This window comes from Leopardus geoffroyi, chromosome C1, assembly GCF_018350155.1.
Source record: "Leopardus geoffroyi isolate Oge1 chromosome C1, O.geoffroyi_Oge1_pat1.0, whole genome shotgun sequence".
Taxonomy (NCBI): Eukaryota; Metazoa; Chordata; class Mammalia; order Carnivora; family Felidae; genus Leopardus; species Leopardus geoffroyi.
This window is the reverse complement of record NC_059328.1, coordinates 61343513-61359341: the sequence shown is the minus strand read 5'-3', so window position 1 is coordinate 61359341 and position 15829 is coordinate 61343513. Positions and strand designations below refer to the sequence as shown.

The 15829-nt window shown below is 37.2% G+C and overlaps 1 long non-coding RNA gene across 1 annotated transcript in view; it reads left to right on the top strand.

The window, feature by feature from the left end:
* The first annotated feature begins 4904 nt into the window (after positions 1-4904).
* The window catches only part of LOC123598068, a 30463-nt gene continuing 19538 nt past the window's right edge, over positions 4905-15829 (top strand). The window contains exon 1 of the long non-coding RNA XR_006712380.1: positions 4905-5111. This is a non-coding gene — a long non-coding RNA (uncharacterized LOC123598068). The remainder of the gene's footprint in view (positions 5112-15829) is intronic.

The window sequence follows — 15829 nt, the reverse complement described above, 5'->3', positions numbered from 1 at the left end:
GACAGACTAAAGCCCCATGAAATTACATGAGGTTCAAAATTACTGACACCTCTGTTTATATATCTTTGCATTCACCTGACTGGTAAAGATAAAATCAACTCTGTGGTTATAGAAAATAATATCACTGTAGTGCCTTGTCCTCTGGATAAACAACAAAAATACAGAGACCAGGCTTTCTGGTGTTTTGTTTTTTTATATATATAAAATGAACATATTGGTTCCTAGTTTTTAAATCAGTTTGCTGGTTCTTAGGTGGAGGGAGCAGGTAAAAAACAAAGCTGTCAACTCTGCACTATTTTGAAGGTGACATCTGCAAATGCAGGTTTCAATTCTTCCATTGTCTGAGCCCCTTTAATCATTCATATTTGCAGCTGTCTGAAAGAGCGCTTCACGCGCATCCTTCTCCTTGGGGCAGAGAAATGGGACTGGCTATTCATTTAGTCCACTTAGAAAAAACCCAAACCATGTATTCTGAGATACTGAGCCTATCTTTTTCGAGTTGCAGCTGTTTTCTAGCACCCGTCTCTTTATCCTTCAGAGAAGGAAAAAGAAATGACTCTATTTATTGCTTAGAAAAATATGTATCTTCTTGAATTTGCTGCAATTAGATTTCTAAAATTGCATGCATTGAACTTGTATTGCTCTGGGGTTAAGAAATAATAAGGCATGTGCTTGATTACTGGAAAAGCTTGTTCTTGTCCATATCTCATAATTTTTAAATTTATTCAAGAGTCATCACTGCTATTTCCATCAATTTCTGCCTCCCTTTGGTATTCTGGACACTATAAGGTCAGCAGAGTGGTCTTAAAAGAATTTACAATGCTCCCTGGGGGGCTAGCTTTATTGTCTGGTTTTCTCTGTTTTTACTATGGAAAATGTTATGGATTAAAGTATCTAATAAATGCAAAGGTAATTGCAAAATGTATAATACCCAAACAAAAGTATCATATAGATACTGTAGACAGATGTTTGACTTAACAGAAAGAAGGGGTATAGAACTGATTATAGAGTTATCATGAGGTCAGAGGTATTAGATAAAGCATAATTTTATCTGCATTATATAATAAAGGAACCAGTAACAGACTAGTTTTTCAGATCACTGGCTTCAAGAACTTTGTTACAAAATATTAACTTTTATTTCTTGTGTCCCTGAAATCCTTAGGACAGAAAATTGGAAGTATGCAAATAAGTTGAGATACCTGGGTGGCTCAGTCAGTTGAGTATTTGACTCTTGATTTAGGCTAAGGTATGATTTCAGGGTCTTGAGATCAAGTGCTGCATCAGGCTCCATACTGGGCTTGGAGTCTGCTTAAAGTTCTCTCTCTCTCTCTCTCTCTCTCTCTCTCTCTCTCTCTCTCTCCCTGTAGCCCTCCCCCTGCTCCTGGGTGCTCTTTCTCTCTCTTTCTAAGAAAACAAAAAGAAAGAAAAGTACAGAAATAGGAATACTATAAAAGGTGTTTAAAGCAATCTTATTGAGTATGGGTAGCATGAAAGCAAACATTCTTCTATAGATTCCTGAACAATGGTGGCTTATAATTTACTAGATACTTATGAATATTTCATTGTAATCTTATATTCCATAACTATCAATTCATTCATTCATTCATTCATTCATTCATTCATATCAAATGTTTACTACTATCTACATCTAAGAAAGATAGCAGATATTACTAAAAGAAACAATCATTATTAAAAAAAGCGCCATACCAATGTAATCAGGAATCTGAACTAGATTGTTATTTTTCTTAAGCAACATTACAGGTGGCTTACTCTTACATTATAATGTTAAAAAACTTACATATTAAAATGGTTAGCTCTTTTGTTGAGTAATTATTAACCAGTTTACTAAACAGTCTGAATTCAATGAAGATATAAATGTGAAATGGTTTTGTTTTTCACCAGTTATTTCTTTTAGCCATGCTGTGTCAAGCCTGCCTTTCCAGGGCATTAATGATACCTCAGGCAGATCTCATTGTCTTCCAGTCATTTTCAGTTCTGTCTATCTTTCTCTGGTTGGAAATGTCAGGCTTCTATCCAAATTAGTGGTTACCTCGTTCCATTTTCCAGCCCTGCCCAGGCTTCAGCTTGAAGGACTTGATTTAGTAACCTAGTAAGAAGGGCCTCAGTGAAAACTTTCAGGGCTTCCAGCAAGGGTGAACTTGCTATGCAAAATACTTAAGACAATGTTCCCTTTATTTTGAGAGAGGGAGGGAGGGAGGGAGATAGACAGACAGACAGAGAGAGAGAGAACAAGTGGTGGAGGGGAAGAGGGAGAGAGAGAGACAGAGAGAGAGAGAGAGAGAGAGAATCCCAAACAGGCTCTGTGCTGTCAGTGCAGAGCCTCATGTGGGGCTCAAACTCATGAACTGTGAGATCATGACCTGAGCTAAAATCAAGAGTTGGATGCTTAACTGACTGAGCCACCCAGGTGCCCCAAGACTATGTACCCTGGTAGACCATCGAAAGTTAGTAATTAGAAGGAACTTCTTTACTTCACTTCAGTTAAAATGGGAAGTGAGCCATGACTTTATTCTTTCTCCTCTCCCTCTGCATTATTTTACCTGCTTTGGGATTTGCTTCATTGAAACTGTTTTTGTTCTCATTTGATTCCACTTCTCTGGCTATCATCCCTCAGTCCTCTCAATGGCAGGCATCCAAATCCTGTGGGGTGCAACTAAAAGCTCTTTAGAATGAATTTCAAAGGTCTCTTTTTTGGATCGGTCTCTCAAATATGTCAACTCAGTCTCTGAGATCTCACCCTGGGAGATCCACCTGATGTCCTCCAGGGTCTTCATTTTCAGGAGTAGGGTTATTGACAAAATGGCTAAAGTCTGACTACTTTGCATGGTGTCTGCATGGCCTGTGTGAAACTCATGTATCCAGGCCATGTCAAACTGTGGGGAGCTCAGGTTGCTCCCCTGAGGGCTCCCTTTATCTACCTCCATAACGCCTGCAGTCCTCTTCTACCATTCCATATATAAACACAAAAAGTAGATCAGAGAGGATTCCACATAATCACACTTCTATTCAGGGTTTGAGATACCAATCTTGCCATCTTGAAGTCAACAAATCTCTGTAAGAAACTCTTGGAGTTCTGTTTACTTGCCTTGGTACTCCCCACTGGACTGAAAACTGATGGCTCTGAAATTTTCCCATGATCTCAGTTCTTCATGTACTTCAATAGCCTAGGCATTAGTTAGGGACTGAGATGATGGTTGGGTAACATAGCCTTACAAGGCTTAAAAGAGTTTTCTCCCAAGCTTTTCATGTAAATAGCCATTTCTAGAGCAGCAGAAAAACTGCCACGTCACTGGGATCAAGGGTTTCAAACAAATAACTTTTATTATTTCTATAATTAAAGAAAGCCAATAAAATAAGCCAGAATGCATAGGCTTCATAGAGGTAGTACAAAGTGTTAATTTTATGGATACTGTGTCAGGAATGTCTGCTGTCAGAATTCCTTTACATTCACAAACTGGTCATTCTAAACTCTAAGACCTAATAATATATATCCACTCTCACCGAAGTTTCCTGAAAGTGAGAATACAGGAGGGCACAGGGATTCTGATGACATGTAGATTACAGAAAAAAGATGACAGGGAGATTAGAAAGGCCAAGTACAGACAAACAACAATGGTTTTCCTCTGGTGGGCATCAATGTTAAACATGAGGAGTTTCATAAGTAATATAATTCATAACTAATCCATTGCAAAACTTGCCTTGGAAAAAGATGTTGCACAGCATCTCTATTTCTACCACTATCTTTTCATGTACCAAATATTTACTGGGCACTTGCTTTGTGTCTCCACTGAGACACAACATTGAGGTTGAAATATACGTTCTTTGCCCTCATGGGACAATCATACAAAGTTTAAGGAGTTGTAAGATCTTAAGTGCTATGATAAACATGTTTCAATGAATTTCACATTACAAAATTGCTTTTAAAAGTAAAGGGCTTGAAGTTAGGGGCAGAAATACGGAGGCATTTGTGACTTTGAGTAACGGAGCAATATGGCCATGCTTATGTTCTCTTATTTATAAATTGGATAGAACTATGGAGGATAGACAAGATGAGGTTTAAAGCTGGAAGAGGAAAAAAACAATCAGAACGTTACTGAAAAGGTTGATTTCTTACACACTTTTCATACCTTGCTAACATATCGTTTTGGAGATATCTGGGTTAATGAGATATGGTTTCTAACATTAAAGAACTTATATGCTATTGTGGAAAATAAGTGTTTATGTACACATGTGCAGGCGTGCATAAGCATGTGGTAAAGAAATCGATGTTAAATGAAATGACTGGCAATTTCTGGCTAGTTAATGCATGGCTTCCAAGTTCTTGGTGTCATAGTGAGCTCTGGGGAACAGTAGTTGTGGAGTACATTTTTACCCATTTTTATTCACTCAGCAATGAATTACATTTTCCCATCTGCTATATGACATAGTGTACAATAATCCGACATAATAAATTATCATTAGAAATCCAATACAGTGTCCCAAATAAATTAATAGAAATTAAAATGCCCTAATTTAAGACTTAAATATTGCCTCACTCTAGTGCCCTGAGCAAGCAAACCACTTAACCTCAACCTTGGTTTCCTCAAACTGGGAGTTAACAAGTATTTACCCACCTCATAAGAGTGTGAGGATTAATTAGTTAATGTTTATAAAGTACTTTAAAGAGGAAAGGAGCTGAATAAGTAGTGCTATTAATAGGATAACCACTTAATTTGATTTTAGTGTTTGAGAACAATGCAAGTCTAATTCAGCAGTTGCCACACAGCTGCGGTTGCTATGCGTTTAGAATGAATTTATAATACATCCTCGGTTTCTGAAAGAACAGTGCCTTATAAAGCAACTACTATAATACTAAAATAATATGTCAACTATTCTTTTCAGAAGACTGCTGCTCATAAGGACCTAGAGTAAGGTGACTTAAGCCCAGAGAGCCTTCATCAAACAAAAGCTGCATGGAGAATGGAGAGAAGGGTTCACGGCCTCTACATGAAATGATAGCCAGCATTTATTCAGCTTTTACTGATTTGCAGGCACAGTTCTAACTGCATTATATGGATCATCTCATTTAATCCTGGCAACAACTCAATGATGTAGGTACTCGATTTGTTCCATTTCATGCGGGATATGAAAGTTCAGAAAAGTTAAGGAACTGGACCCAAAATTTATAGATGGGGACAGGATTTAATCAAAATCGTACTTCTTTGTGGTTAAGTATTGAGATTTTTTGTCTCCTAAAAATGAACATGTAAATTTAAAGAACCTATGTCATGTCCCCAAATTCCCTATAACAGGAATCCTGCGGTTCCCATGCGTGGTGTCCCTTAATGTCCACATATTTACTAGGCAAGTCCCTATATGTATGACTCTTCTTTCCATTTTTAAGCATCGAGCTCATCTCTGTCTCTCAAGGTAACTATAAGCAGGTTATAGAGACTCGGGTACATTATAGAGACTCAGGTACATTGATGATGTCAGGATTAACCTACTGCTCAGGATCATGGGAAAGATGACACGATGTAGCCAGTCTTTTAATGTTTCTGTACCATCTCCTCCTTGCTGTCCATCTGCCTCCTATGCTCTATCCTGGGTTAGTACATGCATTTAAGTACTCAGTTTTCACTAACTCCAAGACCCTTCCAATCTGTCTGAGCTCTTTAATTCAGTGTTCTTGCTCCATGGTAGGTCTCCATTCATTGTTTACCACCCCTACTTCATCTAAAGCTTTGACTTCCTAATTTCCCAACCCTATAGTTTCTGGTATATTAAAGATGACCAATACATATTTTCAGAACTGAACAAAATATGTCTAGAAAACTTGGCAGCAATTCACAACTGCTACCCTGGATGAGTCACTTTTATGGACTCATCTAAGAACTTCAAGGTCTCTTTCCCTTCATCACGTAAAGGGACTTACAAAGAAGTGCTCAAGAATCCTTACTAATCCTTGCTTATGTGATCATGGTCACTGCATAAAGTGAAAGTAATTTATATAAATTGTAATAGAGTAGTAGTTGGGACCCCAAGGAGGGAATTTCAGAAAACTCCATCTTTGGGATCCATGAGATTAACATATAGTCATGGCCAACTGCAGAAACCAAAAGATTATATCCTGAATATATATACCAGATTTTTTTTCAAATTATAAGCTGAAGTGATGATACATTAGAAATATGCAGAGGATATGTACATAACATGTATAATTAAGTTAGATTGTATCTACTGCCTTCTAGTTTTAAAACTCTGTGACTCTAATGATTTCCTACGGTTATAGGAATTTTAAGACCATACATATTCTTGAATCACTCAATGGCCTAGGGTTATTGTGGTATGTGTCATGTCATCCTTTTGCTATGCTGTAAAACATTGATGTGGGAGTTATTTATTCCTCATTATCAACCTGAGGTGTACAAATAATACGTAAACTGGGCTGTTGAAAACTTCTGATCTCGAGCACTTTCATATTTTACCATTGAGGAAACCAATGGTTGCAGAATTTAAAACACTAAGAGTTTTACAGTTATGACAATAGTGAATCACAATTAGCAAACAAGTCACTTGCTTTCTTCATCACACATTCCTTTTCCTATGTGCCTTTATTCTTTTTTATACCACCATTCTCTTCATAAAATAGCTCACATGATTTATATGCAGTTTTGCCATGGAACATTACAGGATGCCAGAATTGAAAAGGAACTTAAGGGTACTTCAACTTTGTAGATCAGTCAATTGAGAATGAAATTTGCACAACGATGCAAAGCTGTTGCTGTTCTATGGCAATTTGAGCCCTAGTCTGAGTCCAGTGATCTTTCACTACACCATCCAAGTAGTATTTTAGAGGAGAAAACTCAATGTTTGAAATAAAATATGAATTTATTAATGTGATAAAATATGATTGATGCCTCAGTTTGCCATAAGATAATGTGTTTTTTTGTGAACTGTTTTTTTAATATATTTAACGTTTATTTATTATTGTGAGACAGAGAGACACAGAGCATGAGCAGGGGATGGGCAGAGAGAGGGGGAAACACAGAATCTGAAGCAGGCTCCATGCTCTGAGCTGTCAGCACAGAGCCTGATGCAGGGCTCAAACTCACAAACCTCAAGATCTTGACCTGAGCTAAAGTCAGACGCTCAACTGACTGAGCCACCCAGGCACCCCATAATGAACTGTTGATTGTACTGCCCCAATTGGCTATGTGATAACTGGACAATTATAAAGTGGAAAACCAGAAAGGATCTCAGAGTACCACATGCAGTCTCTTTGCATACTCTACATAAAGAAATCCAATGAGTAAAGTAACATGCAACAAATATAGGCCAGAAGACTTAAAGCTAAAATCTACCTTTCTTCGTTCCCACTGTTAGATATTTCTGGTAATATAAGGAGTACAGTTTTATTTTTTATTTTATTTATTTATTTTTTATTTATTTTTGAGACAGAGACAGAGCATGAATGGGGGGAGGGTCAGAGAGAGAGGGAGGCACAGAATCAGAAGCAGGCTCCAGGTTCTGAGCTGTCAGCACAGAGCCCGACGTGGGGTTTGAACTCACGGACCGTGAGATCATGACCTGAGCCGAAGTTGGACGCTTAACTGACTGAGCCACCGAGGTGCCCACAGTTTTATTTTTAAAATTGTATGCATTTCATAAAAAAAAAAAAAACTAATAATCACAGACATGTTTTAAACAGTAAATTAGACATTTGTTTTGTTTGTTTGCTTGTTTATTTATTTTAAGAGAGAGAGAATGTGAGCAGGAGAGGGACAGAGAGAAAGGGAGACACAAGATCTGAAGCAGGCTCCAGGCTCTGAGCTGTCAGCACAGAGCCTGATGCGGAGCTCGAACACATGATCCACAAGATCATAACCTGAGCCGAAGTCAGGGTGTTTAACCAATTGAGCCACCCAGTCGCTCCTAGACATGCATTTTAAAGGAAAAGTGCATATACTTTTTTTCACTCACTTTTACAGATATGGAGTCATTGAAAATTCTAGCACCAAACATATGATTGAGATTGCAATTTCTTGATTTTGTAATACTCTTTGTAACTGGATAATGAATCTTTTGTGTGTTCTCTATGTAAACCTTCTCTTCTGAATGTTGGTATAAATGATTCCATTCCATTATTATTACCCTCCATTATGGGGGCATCTGTCTTGCAGACTGTTGTTTCCCATGTCCATTTTAATGAAGGTCTGTCAATGAACTGGGAATCAAGTGTTTCTGCCTATCAGCTCACTGTCAAAGAGAAAATGCTGGGGGAGATGCAAAAGCGCTGGCAGCAGAATTTTGGCTAGGGTCACTTAGCTTTGTGTGCTACAAGCAGTTTACCACAAACCCTATAATTTCCTTTGTGAATATGCTCAATTAGAGTATTTCACCTTCAAATTTATTTCTTTTTTTCTGAAAATTTACATTTAAGCACCTTTCCTTCTTCTTTTGTTTTGTAGAAGTCACTCTATGAATGATGAAATCACTGATACAGGCTTCATTGTTGACTCTCTTAGTTCTGCTGTGACTTTTTCTCTATTGCTCCCTTCTTTTGACCCTATTATGCTCTTCTTTTAAAAGTAGTTGTCATTTCTAATCACCAAGTCATATCTGGGATAATATTATGCGAAATTTACATTGGTTGAAATAATGTAACTCCAGGTGGCAGTCAATTCAAGGAAATTATCAGAATGGTGACTTTAGATTGTATTAGCATTATGATTTATTGGTTGCTTACATAAAGGTTGAAAAACATACACTGGAAAGCTGAAAGATGGCTTTCCCAGAGGATATCCAATTTATATCATACGAGATTGCGAGGTGCTTACAATTTGATGTCTATGTTTTTATTTTTCCTGGTTCCTGTTCAAGGCTATCCCCATAAAAATTCTTCTAATAGTTGTCTTCAGGTGTGGGAGAAGGAAAGGGAAAGATTTACCTTCTGTTATTCTGTTATTCTGTTGAGTCAGCTCAATCCCTGATTAAAAATCAGGGATTAAGAAAAATCCCTGTTATTCTATTGAGTCAGCTCAATCTCTGATTAAGAATCAGGGATTAAGAAAAAAGTGAGAAAGAGAGAGAAAGAGAGAGAGAGGCAAACCATAACACAGACTCTTAACTATAGAGAACAAATAGAGTTACTAGAAGGGAGGTGGGCAGGCGGGGTGGTGGGCTAAATGGGTGATGGGCATTAAGGAGGGCACTTATGATTGAGCGCTGTATGTTGTATGTAAGTGTTGAATCACTAAATTCTACAGCTGAAACTAATATTACACTATATGTTAACTAATGGGAATTTAAATAAAAACTTTAAAAAAAGGATCAGGAACCAGGTTTCAATAAACTACATAACAATTCAACAACAGATGAACACTCTCAGTGACCAGGGCTGCCCAAAAATGAGAAAGATAAAATAAAATGCCAAGTACAGGACAGGAGAAAAGAAAAAGTTACATCAGGATGGGTGCTCTGTGTCATTGTCTCAGTCTTAAGGAGGATTAAGCCAAAATAAATCCAAAATGGAAACATTTTCAAATGAAAAGCCCTGCCTCATTAGTCAAATCAGACATCTAAATTGAGAAAGGATAAATTCTGTCACATTTTGGACTTGTTAAATGTCTGGAAATATTTTCAAATGAAAGATTTTCCTAAAATTCAATGCAACAAAATGTCAGTCTCTTTTATCCTTAATTTTAAAATATCTGAGTAATGTAGACATAAAACTTATTCATATGCTTTCAGATTATTTTAGAGTCATCTGATTAAAACTTTGTTTTTTGGGACATTTTCAAGAAGACAGCTTTAAAAGGTTTCTTTCAATTAAATAAACTTGGTGAATTTAGCTGTTCTATTTTGAAAATTTGCTATCCAAGGCTACATTGGTCATCATGTATCCAGCCATTTGTTTTCCCTTTTTCTTATAAATGTTTATTTGATGATACCAATGACACATGACGCAAACATTTTAACATACATTATAAAGTCAAATGAAGGGTGTTATAGGACCCTTATTTTTTTGAAATAATAAAAATTAAGCAATCTAGAGAATGGTATTGAGCTTGGTAAAATATCAAAGATCTTATTTTTAAAAATCTCCCTCATGTAGTATAATTGAGAAGGCAATTATTGATTTTATCCATAGAATCTGTGATAAGGATGATATGTTTTCAGATAGCAAGGAAATTGAATACATACTATATGTTAACATTCTTCACATCCTTTAACATGTCATAGTCCATTGTTTCATTTATTGAATGAAGGTTTATACTCTCTTTGTTCTTCTGTTGTACTATTTTTTAGTTTTTACCATGTTTAAAATAACTTTCAATGCTTACAAATGGGTTCTATTGGGCCATAATCTAAAATCTGTGTCTACCTTTCTGTCTAGTTACATTTTTATTAGGGGTGGTAAACATTCTGACACAGTTCTGGTATTTTGCTTTCATTCTGTCTTAGTTTCTGTGATTAGTTTTTATCTATTTATGCTTTTTTTTTCTACGTGAGTAGGAAATTGGTAATGCTTTGATAGGGATGCTGGTTAATAGGTTGTATCATTATTGTTGGGATATCCTTCTGGGACTTACCTGGACACATATGCAAGAGCATGAAGACCTGAAAGCCAATGTTGGGGAATGGCACATGGTTTAGTATGATTAGAACAACTGGCCTATACTTTGTAGAGAGGTTTTTTTGTTTTGTTTTGTTTTGTTTTTTTACAATATTGATTAATGCTTTTACATAGTAACATTCACACAGTTGAATATTTAGGATTTAGACAGTTCAAATATTGAGTTATATAGTAAAAGATAATTGAGTTTTGTAGTGAAACCTCATCAAACTGTTTTACCACCTGTTCATACAGGCAGCTCTTATTTTTGATATCCTGAATATTCTTCCAAAGTTTGTAAATCATATACAAGAAAATACACATGTGTCTTTTTTTTTCCCTCTGCTTTCTTAAACATGAATAATTGTATACTATAACCTCTATGGTACAACTAGGTTCTCTACTTGGAAATTTTTGCATATTATATATAGGCTTTTCTTACTCTTCATTTGCTTTTGCGCAACTTATTTAACTCCATTTTCTGTTAATGTCCATTTAAAAAGCTATCAATATTTTTCTATCAAGACAATGATTTAATGATACTAGAATGTCTAAAGTATATATTCTTAGAATGAAATTGCTTATACAAAGGGCGCATGGATTTATAATTTTGATAGATCTTGGTAAACTTTCCTCCATAGGGATTGTAGTAATATATATTCTTACCAATATTTACTATTTCTTCACACTCTGGGCAATAAAGTTGTTATCAAACTGTCAGATCTTTACTAAAACCCCTATATATTTAGATTTTGTGGTTCACTTACTGAGCATGTTTTCACATTTAAAAGCTATTTGTGTCTCCTCTACAATGAATTGTTTATTCACATACTTTGCCTATAATTTCTACTGGTTTGGTCATTTTCATATCCAGCTATAGATACATATCTGAGGGACATTACTCATTTTTTTCTACTCTTTTGATTGCAAATATTTTTTGCATTGCATTATTTGCCTTTTAATTTTATTTATCACAGCATTTGCCCTATGGTTAGAGCTTAGATTTTGTGGTGTAATTTATCAATCTTTTCCTTTGTGGCTCTTGGAATTTGTATCATAGTTTAAAAAGCTTCTTCCTTTGAGGTTATGGAAATAATATTCCTAAATTTTCTAGTTTGTATGGTTTTTGCTCCATATTTATTTTTTAAATTTTTTCATTAAGTTTACTTATTTTTTTTTTTTTTTGAGAGAGAGAAAGAGAATACGAGTGGGTGAGGAGAAGAGAGAGAAGGAGAGAGAATCCCAAGCAGGCTCCGCACTGTCAGCGCAGAGCCCAATGTGGGGCTGGAACTCACAAACTGAGATCATGACCTAAACCAAAATCAAGAGCCAGATGCTCAACCAACTGAGCCACTCAAAGCGCCTCTTTCTTCCCCCCACCGCCCCATATTTATATCTTTGAGTCTATCTACAGAAAGTATATAAGTTATAAAGCATGGATCCAATATTACCTTTCTGACATGGCTATGATGCTATAACAATATCATTTCTTGGACTAGAATACCATTAGATTCCTCTGTGATTTGACATGTTACCTTTTGTTTATTTACTCAATTTATTCAGCAAGTAGTTATCAAATACTGACTGTGTCAGCCAATGCTCTGGGGAGTGGTAATTTAGCATGGCAAAACTCTATGCCTTTGGAAGACTTGCATCCCAAAAGAGGTGATAGACCCAACACTGGAAAGTAACATATATATGAGTACTCTTAAAAGCTAAGAAGAAAATAAGGCAAGGTATGAGGAGAGATTCTTCTAATTTAATTTAATTGATTTATTTTGTTTTTTGAGGGTAGATTTCTGAATGGGAAATATTGCTGGTATCTCAAATAGGTCAATATGCATCACAGTAAAGGATGTATTTGAGCGAGTAAGGTGAAGGAGTAAGAAATAAGGTTTGAGGTATAAGGCATAAGAGAACTCAAGGAGGGGGAAACAGCACGAAGCTTTCAACTTGGAACTTAGGAGGCATATTCTCTTTAAAACAAGAAGTGCTACATGACTGAAGCAGAATGAGCAAGGGAGGAATAGCAGGAAATAAGGTCAGACCCTTAATTAGGTACCAGGTGGTAAGAGCTATGTGTGGGAATCTTGCATTTTACTCTGAGAGAGATGGGAAGTCAGGGAGCATTTTGAACAGTGAGCAGGAAAGTGAGATGATCTTTTACTTACATTTTAAAAAGATCACAATGGTTGCTGAATGGAGAACAGAGAGTGATCAAGCAAAGGCAAAGTAGGGAGACAATTTAGGAAGTTATTGCAATAATCTGGGTGAGAAATGATTTGGGACAGAGTTGTAATTAGCTCTGAATGTAGTAGTGTGAAGTAAGGTAAAGCATTCCAGCAGAGAACTTCATTTGTTATTGTCTATGCTCCCCTTAAAGCTTCTTGCTATAAGGACTTCCACTTAAATTTGACTATATGTCTGTTAACTTGATATAGAGGTTGTTACAAAATTCCTGGGAGTAAAATGTGCTGTCTCCAATACCCAAAGTTACTAATCAGGTGTTGGACCTCCTGAGTAGTTGTTTACAGTTCACCTTTAATGTTCTTGGGTTATAGTTCAGACAGCTCCCATGGTAACCACTTGGGTGGTGGAATCTCAGATTATACCCTCCATCAAAGTCCATTCACCCTTAGTCAGTTGTGTTTAGATGGCATTCAGTGCAATGTAGGCAGTTTTCCCAGCAGTGGCCATTATTACAAAGTCATCTTCATGGGGATTGTATATCCAGCAGCAGGTTCTCATTTGTACTAGTGTCTGTCTAATGTATTGATACCTTGTAATGAAGGTAAATTGATTTTGTTTTACTTTCAAGAGATATATAAAAAAAGATCTAAGCTACAGGTCTAAATGCAAGTAGTGGCAGCACATTTATTCACTGTTAGAATGTCAGATAAAAGAGAAGAACAGGGCTGCTTTCTTATCTAAGCCTCTGTGGTCGCTGGTAAGGCTCCGAGCATCACTGGCTTCCATTAGCCACTCAGGGACATTCAATTTAGAAATGACATTGAGGGGGGCACCTGGGTGTCTCAGAAGGTTAAGCATCCCACTTCGGTTTAGGTCATGATCTCACAGTTTGTGAGTTCAAGCCCCGCATGGGACTCTGTGCTGACAGCTCAGAGCCTGGAATCTGCTTCAGATTCTGTGTCTCCCTCTCTCTCTTTGCCCCTCCCCCACTTGTTCTCTCTCCTCACCGCCCCCCCCTCGTCTGTCTCTCTCTCCCTAGCTCTCTCTCAAAAATAAATGTTTTTAAAAAATGAAATGACATTGGGGAACACAACTGCCTGAACTAGCTGAACTTGTTCTCTGAGAAGACCAATTCTTTTTTTTTTCCTGGTCTGAGTTATTATTTCAATTGTAAAATCTGGGAAAGGTACACACCCTTCTTGGCCATGCATTCCTTTCACTGCTTGATTGCAAAATATAACTGTGTCTAATCAACTTGTTTATGTATGTGGTAGACAGAATTCTAAGATGACCTCCAAACGCTGGGGTTCCAGTTCCTCTGTCAGTCATTCAGTCAAATATTAATCTATGTAACTCTCTGGAGGGATTTTGAAAATATAATTAAGATGCTAAGTTAGTTGACCTTAAAAAATAGGGAGATTATCTGGGTGAGCCTGACTTAACCATTTGAGCTTTTAAGAGCAGAGAGTTTTTTCTATCTGATGGTGAACGAGAAAGTCAGAATCATGAAACATTTGAAGCATCAGTAGAATCCTAAATGAGGGAGGTTCTTTTTGCTCACTTGGAAGGTGGAGAGAGGCTGGGCCATGTGGAAAGGGATTTATAAGGCCCTGTAAGACCTGAAAGCAGTCTGTGCTGGACAGTAAATAAGAGAACAGGGACTCCAACTCTACACCTGCAAAGAACCAAATTCTGTCAACAGCCTGAATGAGCTTGAAAAAGGGCCCTGGGCTCCAGATAAGAACATAACTTACAGACAACATGATTTTGGTCTTGGAAGATACTGAGGGGAGACCCTAGCTAGGCTGTGCCTGGACTTCTGGCTTACAGAACTTAGAGCTAAAAAATGTACGTTGTTTTAAGCTCTTATGTATTATTCTTATGCAGCAATAGAAAACTAACATATCACTCAAGTGCCCAAAGCATCTTTATCCAGGCAAGAGAACAGGGTGGCAAAAAACTAGCAAGTATATTTCAGAAAGGAAAAAAAAAAAAAGGAACTCAAATACTAGGCATGTGTACTTCAGCATCCAACAAGTTCAAGAATGTTTGGATTGTTCACCTGAGAGAAGAGTGCAGGAGCAGGTCCCAGACCTAATTCCTGTACCTGTTCTTTCCATCTTAATGTTCTGAAGTCTAGTATGAGTTTTGGAATTGGCCTGTCTATGTTATTGCTATGAGAGTAGCCATTTCATCTCAGCTTGTCCCTTGTCTTTGTAATTTCATCACTTTCCCAGCCTTCAGAAATAATGCATGTGTTTTAGTATCTCCTCAAAGAATATGGCTTCCTATTTTCTGGCTACTACAAGAGCTACCATCTGGAATTTTCCTTTTGTGGCCTATCCTTATGTCTTAGCTCATCTGCTTGTTGGGGGGCCTTATTCTCTTATTGTCTCCAGGAGCCCAAAATAGTTATCTACAACACCTTGCTGCATCCTGTACGATTGGACTACCATGGCTGCTTAGTTCCCTTTTGATCTCAACAAGTGATGCCTCAGTAGCCACTCTAGAGGATACTGGGATAATGGGCAGTTTGGTGACGCTGTCCTTCTTGAGTTACTAGGCACCTATTTATTAGGCTGACTTGTGGCCTCGTGTTGTCCCTAGGTGGAAAAGCTTCCAAGGCCTGGGGTGGTCCAGTTAAACTCTCTAATTCCATAAATATGAAATCTACATGGTGTGCAAGCTCTCCTACAGATATATCAGAGGTCTTATCAGGAAGATAACATCAGTAGGGAAGTAACAGAGCACACAACGTCCCTAAAATCTTGTTATTCTACACCATAAATGTTCTGCCTGCTCCATGGCCAATTTAACTGCAGAGAAGCATCTGTCTCTGCTAGCAGACAAGACTGGAATCAGAAGCACCACATGAACAAGAACAAATCATATATCTACACTGTGATTCATATTTATTGGTAAGTATAAGAGAGGCTAGGGAACACCACCCTCATCACCCTCTTCTAAGTAAAATGAAATGCATCGAAAGATCGCTGCATTTAGGGACATCATTGGAACGAA